The following is a 10,411-nucleotide window of genomic DNA, read 5'->3' as shown; positions in this document are numbered from 1 at the left end:
GTATGTTTATGGATCAGCATTTACTAAGATTTGTTTTCCAGACTGAGGAATCTGTAAGGGTCGCAGTACTTGTTTCTTATTGTCAGCATTTAATAAATCATTGAAGACCCTTTTTGCAAGCTTAAAGGGTGGAATTAAATTACTGGTTGGTTGGGGTTCAACAGTACAAAAAGAATATAGAAGCTGACAGAATCTAGCAAAGTATACTACATTCCTATCCTCTGTCATCCTATCCCCTATAAAACCTAGCACAACACTTGCAAAATCAAAATGAGTATGATGAATAAGGGCATACCCGATTTGCTGACTCATAATGGGAATAGCATCAAAGTTGGAGCATTTATTGGCGAATGATTTTGTGATACAATCAAAGAAAAAACTCCATTCCTTTCTGATGTATGGTCATTTTAATTGACCCAGCTTTCCCAAACTCTGCTCATAGCCCAAACTTGCCATCAACTGTTGTAAAAATGGATCCTCCACTGTTGAGAATGTGCAACCTTCAGGTAAGTGGAGAGCTTTACGTACTGCTCCAGGAGTAACCACATGCTCAATATCATTTGCCGTGAAAACAATACTTGGTGTTCCCGTAGCACCACCATTATCAAAAAGACCAGTGCGCCAGAACGTCAGCACTTGTTGGCTTGAAATAGTTTGAGGTTGGGTCAGAGCATACTCAATCTCACTATGTGTTAAGAGATCTTGCACAAAGTGCAGATCTGATGGAGCTTCAGCCTTATTCAAGATTGCAGCATAGTTATTTGGTACAAACTTAGCTCCATTAACAATTAAATCCTTGGGTGCCATCAGAAATGAGTGAGAAATAAAATTGCTTGTAAGGTGTTTGATGAAATGTCTGTAAAGAAACTGTCAGAAAATGTTAGAGAGAATAAGAAAAGAGAGAGGGTGATTAGAATAAAAATGAAAGTAAAAAATTTGAAAATCTTTTATCTCTTTTACTTAGACACCCCACGTGACAGCAGTTAATGAGAAGTGAAACAGACGGTTACACCTGTCAGACATGCAGCAGTTAATATAAAAGTTAATGGGCACGGTAAATAAGTCATGATTACATTGCACGTTCAGTTTTCTTAAAAAAGCTGTTCCCACTAACCAAATGATTATTACTCCTTTTTCTCACATTATCCAATATTCTGATAAAATATAATCGTTCAAGTAAGACCAAAAATAAATCAAATAATTAAATACTGCCACGTAAGCATCAGAACTTGATTATTATCAGTCAGAATATGGCGTCTTAACTCGAAAAATGAATGTTTATCCCTGTAATTCTTCACACAAGTACTGATATGGTTTCCTCAGAACTTAATCATCATAACTTCCATCAGAATTTGTCCTCGGAATTTATGCAACTGACACTAAGACTGTTCATCTAAAATAACATTGATCACCGCAGTAATTTTTATCATTCATATAGAGTGTAAGTGTGTGCATTAAGCTAAATATCAGGCAAAGAGTAAAGTCTGATTCACTTCAGTACATCTTAGAAATAAGGCATAACTAAGAACTCTGCTCAAAATCTGTCATTATGCTGATGTCTACTGTTGAATGAGTTTATGCATGAGTCCCCCTCAACTGTTTTGTGCTCATTTTATGCATCTTTTGAAATTCCTTTTTACAGTGGCTTCTCAGTGTAAGTGAGTCACAACTACTTATCAGAACTTATGATGTTGTCAAAGTATTTCTCCAGTAATCATAGAGTGTGAAAAGTCACCAAGAAAAATTTGCTTTTCTAATGCATATTACTTAATGCCAGCAATGCACTTGGGTCTTCCCTTCCACATTTTTACTCTAGATCTCAAAGGAGTACCTGACATTTATTTCTTTTTCTTTACTTTTTCTTTTGATAAGTGAGTTTTATCAGCAATTAGTACATTCATAAGATTTACCAACATTAGTACTTAACAGATAAGAAGCATTATTCTAGTTTTTGACTTAGTAATAAGATACACAAAGTAAACCTAACTAAGCTCAATATCATAATTTGCTTGTGTTAATAGATTTCCATATAAACAATTACTTCAAACATGGGATCATCTGTATATTAGAGACTACTAGGTCAGCATCTAGCACAGTTATCCTCATTGGATAGAATAGTCACATAAACATTCATATCACTATCAAAGTTTAGAAATTCACATCAGACAATAATCAGCACTTAGGAAAATTTCAAATTAAGCACAGAATACACAAAGATAGTAATATCTGTAAATACTAATCATAAAATATGATATATCAGAACATAAACTAAGGAGATTTAGAGACAGAACCTGAAACCATTCCAAGTTCATTTACCAATCTAGTAAAAGTAGCTTCAGACAGTGTTTTGGTAAATATATCTGCTAGTTGTTGATCTGTTGGAACAAAATGCAATTTCACTGTACCTTCATCCACATGTTCCCTTATGAAGTGGTACCTTATGCTGATTGATAAGTGGCATTTTATACCACTTAGAGCGTCTTAAAATGGCTTAAATTGGTGTCTTGAAATCAAGTATTTTGTGTATTTGATGCGTTTTTCTAGTGTTTATGCATTTCAGGGTATTAGTTGCATTTCGGGGGAGGAATCATCAAGAATAAGCTTTGGCATGTGTTCACCATTGCGAGAGGAAAGAAATGGGCAGATTACGGCGAAGAAACGGAGTAACTCAGGATTTTTTCCAGTAGAGGTCTGAGCGCCCGCTCAGCTATGCTGAGCGGCCGCGCAGGGTCGGGAAAAGAGGCAGTTTATTTTAGGACTTCTAATTCTGTTTGGCTTCCACTTCTATGTAATCTGAGTTTTATGGGACTATTATATAAGTAGATTTGAGACGTTTTTAAGAGGAGAAGATAGTAGTATTACGCAAGGAGCGAAGGAGATAAAGAAGAAGACCGATTTAGCACACCGCAACGAAGAGGAAGCATATTTTCTTGTGATTCTTGTTTCGTTGTAACGTTGGATGCTAGTTTTCTTACTTTGAACTTATTTACTCTTGTGACGTACTCTGATTTAATATAATTAGTTTAGTTATATTTTCTTGTGTTTGTTTATCATGATTTCATATGAACCCATGATGACGATAAGTGCTATTATGGGCTAATCGTGATCATGGGGTTGCAACGGATTTATTATGGAATTCTTTAGTAATTGTTTAATACTTTAGTGTGTGATGATTGTTTGATATCTAGTATTGGTTGTACGTATTCGTCTTATGTGCGTCGCGAACATATAAGATAGGGTGTTAATCTCTTGTGAAGCGACGGTGGATCTTGAGATTTAGAACTTGCCATGCTAGCATAGGTTCATGTACGTTGTGCATGAATAGTGGGTAACTCTAACAGTTTTATTTGCCCTATGTAATCAAAAGGAATAACTTGTGCTTAAATCGTTGTGTTGTCAATTTCTGTAGACATATAGGAACTCAACATAATTGATGACTATTCAACTTCTATCTTGATTGTGGATGTTTGGTAGAATGGTATTAGTACAATGAAAGTTGGCTTTTATCAGTTTTGTGTTATTCGATTAATATCATCACTGTCACATGCTAAAGGTAATAATAATGACTATTGAAGGAAGTAGTAATGAAGTTGTGATCTCATGAGTGTTTTATTATTGATAATTTGAAGTGTTAGTTAAGTGATTAATTAAGTAGTTAATTGTAGTTAATATTTAGTTAATAATTCTAAGTGTTAGTGTCTTAACATTGAGAAGTAATTATACATTGGTGAGTGAGTTTAATTAGACAATAATTTAGTCTGAGTCTCTGTGGGAACGAACTAGAAAGTATTCTATATTACTTGCGAACGCGTATACTTGCGTGAATATTAGCGCGTGTTTTCGCCCTAACAAGTTTTTGCGCCGTTGCCGGGGACTCGGCGTATTTGTTTAGTTTATGTACTTACCATCATTGGTCATTAGGACTCAGTGATTAGGATGTAGTAGTTACTTATTGTTTCCGGTTGTGTTTCAGGTACTTTAGCAAGCGTTTATGCAAACTCGTTCTCGTACTCGCAAGAGGACTTTAGATACAGCTGAGGAGACAGACGAAGTTCTTGATATTCCGGAGAAGTTAGATTTTGAAGATTCGGATTCAGGAACTGAGCGGAAAGAACCAGTAAACATGGGTGATCGTATTGTTCAAGCTGATCCAGCTCTTATGGATTTTTCTCGGCCAAAAATTGATGACATTCAGTCAAGCATTCTTCATCCGGCTATTCAAGCTAACACCTTTGAAATCAAGCCGGGCATTATTCAGATGGTGCAGAATTCTGTTTCTTTTGGAGGAGCGGCAACTGAAGACCCCAACATGCACATAAGGAATTTTATCGAGATCTACAGCACTTTTAAGTATAATGGCGTGACTGATGAGGCTATCAAGTTGAGGCTTTTCCCATTCTCACTGAGGGACAAGGCTAAAGACTGCTTACATTCTGAACCAGCTGGGTCCATCACTATGTGGCAAGATCTTGCGCAAAAGTTTCTGGTGAAGTTTTATCCGATGGCAAAGACTGCTGCTATGAGGAGTGCTCTTACTCAGTTTGCGCAGCAACCTACAGAATCTATGTGCGAGGCTTGGGAACGCTACAAGGAAATGTTGAGAAAATGTCCACATCATGGAATGCCTGATTGGATGGTGATCACTGGTTTCTATAATGGTTTGGGGGCCCAATCTCGGCCCATGCTCGATGCAGCAGCTGGAGGCGCCCTATGGGCTAAAAGCTATACTGAGGCGTATAATCTTATAGAGACTATGGCTGCAAATGAGCATCAAAACCCAACTCAGAGGATGACGTCAGGTAAGGTAGCAGGTATTCTGGAAGTTGATACAGCCACCGCTATTGCAGCCCAGCTCCAAGCGCTATCAATGAAGGTTGATTCTTTGGCTATATATGGAGTTAATCAAATAGCTATGGTTTGTGAGCTTTGTGCAGGTTCTCATGCTACGGATCAGTGTTCTCTTGTCAATGAATCTGTTTAGTATGTGAATAATTATCAGCGACAACAGCAGCCTGTGCCAGCGACCTATCATCCTAATAACAGAAATCATCCAAATTTCAGCTGGGGGAATAATCAGAATGCTATTCAGCCACCATATCAGCAAGGAGTGAGTAAATAGTTTAACCCACCTGGATTCCAGCAACCACAGCAGTATGCTACCAGGCAATCATATCCTCAACAGGGAAGTACAGCTGCACCTACTAGTGCTGATTTTGAGGAACTTAAGCTGTTATGCAAGAGTCAGACGGTTTCTATCAAGACCTTGGAAAATCGAATCGGTCAATTAGCCAATGCAGTGCTCAATCATCAACCTGGCACTCTTCCCAGTAACACGGAAGTACCAGGCAGGAAGGAAGCTAAAGAGCAGGTCAAGGCTATTACCTTAAGGTCTGGAAAAGTTGCTGATGCTGAAAAGGCAAAAGAAGGAGAAGCTAAAATTAGAGATGAAGACTCTAAGAAAAAGGAGAAAGCGGCGGAACCAAGGAAGACTACTGTTGAACACACTCTGCCTGAGGCTAATACAGGGGAGAAACAGCTCTATCCTCCACCACCTTTTCCTAAAAGATTGCAGCAACAAAAGCTGGATAGACAGTTCGGGAAGTTTCTGGAGGTGTTCAAGAAACTTCACATCAATATACCTTTCGCTGAGGCTCTGGAGCAAATGCCTAGTTATGCGAAGTTTATGAAGAGTATTCTTTCAAGGAAGATGAAACTGGATGACCTTGAAACCGTTGCTCTCACGGAAGAATGCAGCGCTGTTCTGCAGCAAAAGTTACCACCAAAACTGAAAGATCCAGGTAGTTTCACCATTCCTTGCACCATTGGCAATTTGACTTTTGACAAGTGCCTTTGTGATTTGGGAGCAAGCATTAATCTGATGCCGTTGTCGATCTTTAAAAAGCTGGATCTGCCTGATCCAAAACCCACATACATGTCTCTACAATTGGCTGATCATTCCATTACTTACCCAAGGGGCATAGTGGAGGATGTACTCGTCAAGGTGGATAAGCTCTTCTTTCCTGCAGATTTTGTTATTCTGGATTTTGAGGAAGATAAGAAGATTCCCATAATCTTGGGAAGACCTTTCTTGGCTACTGGCCGTACCTTGATAGATGTGCAAAAAGGTAAACTTACTATGCGGGTACAAGATCAGGATGTGACCTTCAACGTATTCAAGGCAATGAAATTCCCTACAGAAGATGAGGAGTGCTTTAAAGTGGATGTGATTGATTCTGCGGTTACTTCAGAACTCGATCGCATGCTAATTTCTGATGCATTGGAAAAGGCCTTAGTGGGGGATTTTGACAGCGATGATGAAAATGGCAACGAGCAATTACAATATCTGAACGCTTCTCCCTGGAAGCGAAAGCTGGACATGCCGTTTGAATCTCTTGGTTCTGCTGACCTCAAGAATGCTGAAGGAAAGCTCAAACCATCAATAGAGGAAGCACCTACCTTGGAGCTCAAGCCATTACCTGAACACTTGAGGTATGCTTTTTTAGGTGATGCATCTACGTTACCTGTTATTATTTCATCTGACCTTTCAGGTAGTGAGGAAGACAAGCTCTTAAGGATTTTGAGAGAATTCAAATCGGCTATTGGATGGACCATAGCAGACATCAAGGGGATAAGTCCTTCATATTGTATGCATAAAATTCTGCTAGAGGAAGGTAGTAAGCCGACTGTGGAACAGCAGCGTAGACTGAATCCTATCATGAAGGAGGTGGTGAAGAAAGAAATTCTGAAATGGCTGGATGCAGGCATCATTTATCCTATTTCTAACAGCTCGTGGGTAAGCCCCGTACAGTGTGTACCTAAGAAAGGAGGTATCACTGTGGTAGCAAATGAAAAGAATGAGCTCATCCCCACTCGAACAGTTACAGGATGGAGAGTATGCATGGATTATAGAAAATTGAACAAAGCCACAAGGAAGGATCACTTCCCTCTTCCATTTATTGATCAGATGCTTGACAGGTTGGCGTGTCATGAGTATTTTTGTCTTCTGGATGGTTATTCAGGGTATAATCAGATTTGTATTGCACCAGAGGATCAGGAAAAGACTACCTTCACTTGTCCATTTGGCACGTTTGCTTTTCGCAGAGTTTCGTTTGGGTTATGTGGCGCCCCGACCACTTTTTAGAGATGTATGATGGCTATATTCTCTGACATGATTGGAAATAATGTCGAAGTGTTCATGGACGACTTCTCCGTCTTTGGACATTCATATGATGAATGTTTAAATAATCTGCGCGCCGTACTCAAAAGATGCGTGGAAACTAATTTGGTGCTCAATTGGGAGAAATGTCATTTTATGGTGCGTGAAGGCATTATTCTTGGGCATAAGGTCTCTAACAAGGGTCTGGAGGTGGACAAGGCCAAGGTGGGAGTCATTGAAAATCTTCCACCACCTAATTCTGTGAAAGGAATCCGTAGTTTTCTTGGTCATGCGGGTTTTTATCGACGATTCATTAAGGACTTTTCAAAGATATCTAAGCCGTTGTGCAATTTGCTTGAGAAAGATGTGCCTTTCAAATTTGATGATGAATGTTTGGCGGCATTCGAGACTCTCAAAAAGAGTTTGATCACTGCACCAGTAATTACAGCACCAGATTGGAAAGAACCGTTTGAGATGATGTGTGATGCGAGTGATTATGCAGTAGGTGCAGTTCTAGGACAGCGCAAGAAAAATCTCTTCCATGTGATCTACTATGCGAGTGAGACTTTAAATGGAGCCCAATTGAACTACACCACTATTGAGAAGGAGCTATTGGCTATAGTCTTTGGTTTCGAAAAATTTCGATCTTATCTACTTGGTACAAAAGTAACAGTATTCACTGATCATGCGGCTATTCGCTATCTGGTTTCCAAGAAGGATTCGAAGCCGAGACTCATTCATTGGGTGCTTTTACTGCAGGAATTTGAGTTAGAGATCAAGGATAGAAAAGGTACTGAGAATCAAGTAGCTGACCATCTCTCTAGGTTGGAGAATCCCGATTCTACTTTACAAGATAAGACATTAATCAATGAATCTTTTCCGGATGAGCAGTTGTTCGCAGTTCAGGAGGAAGAACCATGGTTTGCAGATATTGTAAACTATCTCGTCAGCAATGTAACGCCTCCTAATTTGACTTCCGCTCAAAAGAAGAAGTTTCTGCATGAGGGGAAGTGGTATATGTGGGATGAACCATATTTGTTTAGACAGGGAGCTGACCAGATCATCAAGAGATGTATCCCGTTCTGTGAGACGGGGGGGATATTACGAGACTACCACTCCACGGTTTATGGTGGACACTATGGTGGTGAGAAGACAGCAGCTCGTATTCTGCAAGCAGGTTTTTTTTGGCCTAATTTGTTCAAGGATGCTCATCAGTTTGTTTTAAGGTGTGATCGTTGCCAAAGAGTGGGAAATTTGACAAGAAAGGATGAGATGCCATTAAATGTGATGCTTGAAGTCGAGGTCTTTGATGTTTGGGGAATCGATTTCATGGGGCCTTTTATCTCGTTTTGCAATAATCAGTACATCTTGCTGGCAGTCGGTTATGTCTCCAAATGGGTAGAAGTTAAAGCTTTACCGACAAATGATGCAAGGGCAGTGCTAAATTTTCTTCATAAGCAAATTTTCACAAGGTTTGGAATATCTCGGGTAATCATAAGTGATGAAGGGTCGCATTTCTGCAACCGTAAGTTCACTTCTATGATGCAGCGTTATAATGTGAATCATCGAGTGGCTACTGCCTATCATCCGCAAACAAATGGTCAAGCGGAAGTGTCTAACAGAGAGATAAAGCGCATTCTAGAGAAGGTTGTTTGTCCGTCAAGGAAGGATTGGTCTCTAAAGCTCGATGAAGCTGTTTGGGCTTACAGAACAACATACAAAACTCCACTTGGTATGTCCCCGTTTCAGTTGGTGTACGGTAAGGGATGTCATCTACCTGCGGAGCTTGAGCATAAGGCCTACTGGGCATTGAAAAAGTTGAACCTGGATTTAGATGCAGCTGGTAAGAAAAGAATGCTTTAGCTTAATGAACTTGATGAATTTCGACTTCAAGCGTACGAGAATAACAAAATGTATAAGGAAAAGGTGAAGAGGTGGCACGATAGAAAGCTACATCCTAAGTTATTTGTGTCGGGGCAACAAGTTCTCTTATTCAACTCTCGGCTCCGACTTTTTCCTGGGAAGTTGAAATCAAGGTGGTCTGGACCTTTTATTGTCAAAACTGTGTTTCCACATGGAGCGGTGGAAATTTTTGAGAATGATCTGGACCAAACATTCAAGGTTAACGGTCAGCGGTTGAAGCACTACTATGGGGACATGGCAAACCGAGAAGTGGTTAGCGCCATTTTGTTGACTACTTGAGAAGGGTACGCAACGTCAAGCTAATGACGAAAAAGAAGCGCTGCGTGGGAGGCAACCCATGAATTGTTGTTACAGGAACCCTTAGAAGTTAATAACCTATCCAAAAATACAAAAAAAATCAGAAAATAGGGGCTAAAAAAAAAAATCCAGTAACCCCCTGAGCGCCCGCTCAGGGGTCAACTGCCAGAATTTTTTTTTTTACGTTCAGAAAAAAAAAACAAAAAAAACTCAGAAAAAAAAAACCCATCACAGCCCATAAACCCACGAATTCTTTTCCTATTACCCCATGATTTTATCCCTCAACCCCACTCCTAATCTAATTTAACCTATTCCACACCCTATATATACATACACTTATCCTACATATCCCCCACAAACTTCCTACACTTAAACTCTCTCCCAAGTACCAAAACTCAGTTCTTACATACTTTTATTCACGAATCAATGGCACCCAAGAGAGCACGCACTATTGACAGCAGCAGCACAGTTCCTACTGCTGATTCATCGAGGGGTACTGCTGCAAGGCCTCGGTTAACTGACAGAGCTGCGGAGGAGGAGTACACTAGGCTTTTGGGGAAGCCGATTCTGAAGGAGAGAGGGTTTTTACCATCGGGAAGGGATGGTGAGTTGCTACCCATGATTGCAGAGAAGGGGTGGATAGCTTTCTGTGAGTCGCCCGAAGCAGTGCCGATGAGTGTGGTTCGCGAGTTCTATGCGAATGCGAAGGCCGAAAAGAATGGGTTTTCTGTGGTCCGAGGGCTGACGGTTGATTATCACCCTGCGGCGATTCGCCGTGTGATTGGACAGCGAGAGAGGAAGCCCGAGGAGGAGAACTGGAATGAAAAGACTGCTGAGGATTTTGACTTGGATTTGATTTGTGCGACTCTTTATAGACCGGGCACAGCTTGGACCTTCAGGTTCGGCACTACTGAGTATCGTCACTTCCCGGCGATCGCTATGAACAGGTATGCCAGTGCATGGAATGCATTTATTTGTGCTAATATTTTGCCTTCTTCGCATGCACACGAGGTCACAGTTGAGAGAGCACAGTTG

At 40.3% G+C, this 10,411-nt stretch overlaps 1 non-coding gene across 1 annotated transcript; it reads right to left on the bottom strand.

Annotated features, from left to right (window-relative positions):
- Positions 1-4,516: 4,516 nt before the first annotated feature.
- LOC141698902 (small nucleolar RNA R71) lies at positions 4,517-4,623 on the bottom strand. Its single transcript, XR_012565399.1, has one exon. It is a non-coding gene; the product is annotated as a small nucleolar RNA R71 (small nucleolar RNA).
- Positions 4,624-10,411: the final 5,788 nt, after the last annotated feature.

The sequence above is a fragment of the Apium graveolens genome, chromosome 11 (assembly GCF_009905375.1).
Source record: "Apium graveolens cultivar Ventura chromosome 11, ASM990537v1, whole genome shotgun sequence".
In the NCBI taxonomy this organism is placed as follows: Eukaryota; Viridiplantae; Streptophyta; class Magnoliopsida; order Apiales; family Apiaceae; genus Apium; species Apium graveolens.
The sequence above is the reverse complement of the archived record's forward strand: the minus strand, read 5'-3'. Positions and strand labels throughout refer to the sequence as shown.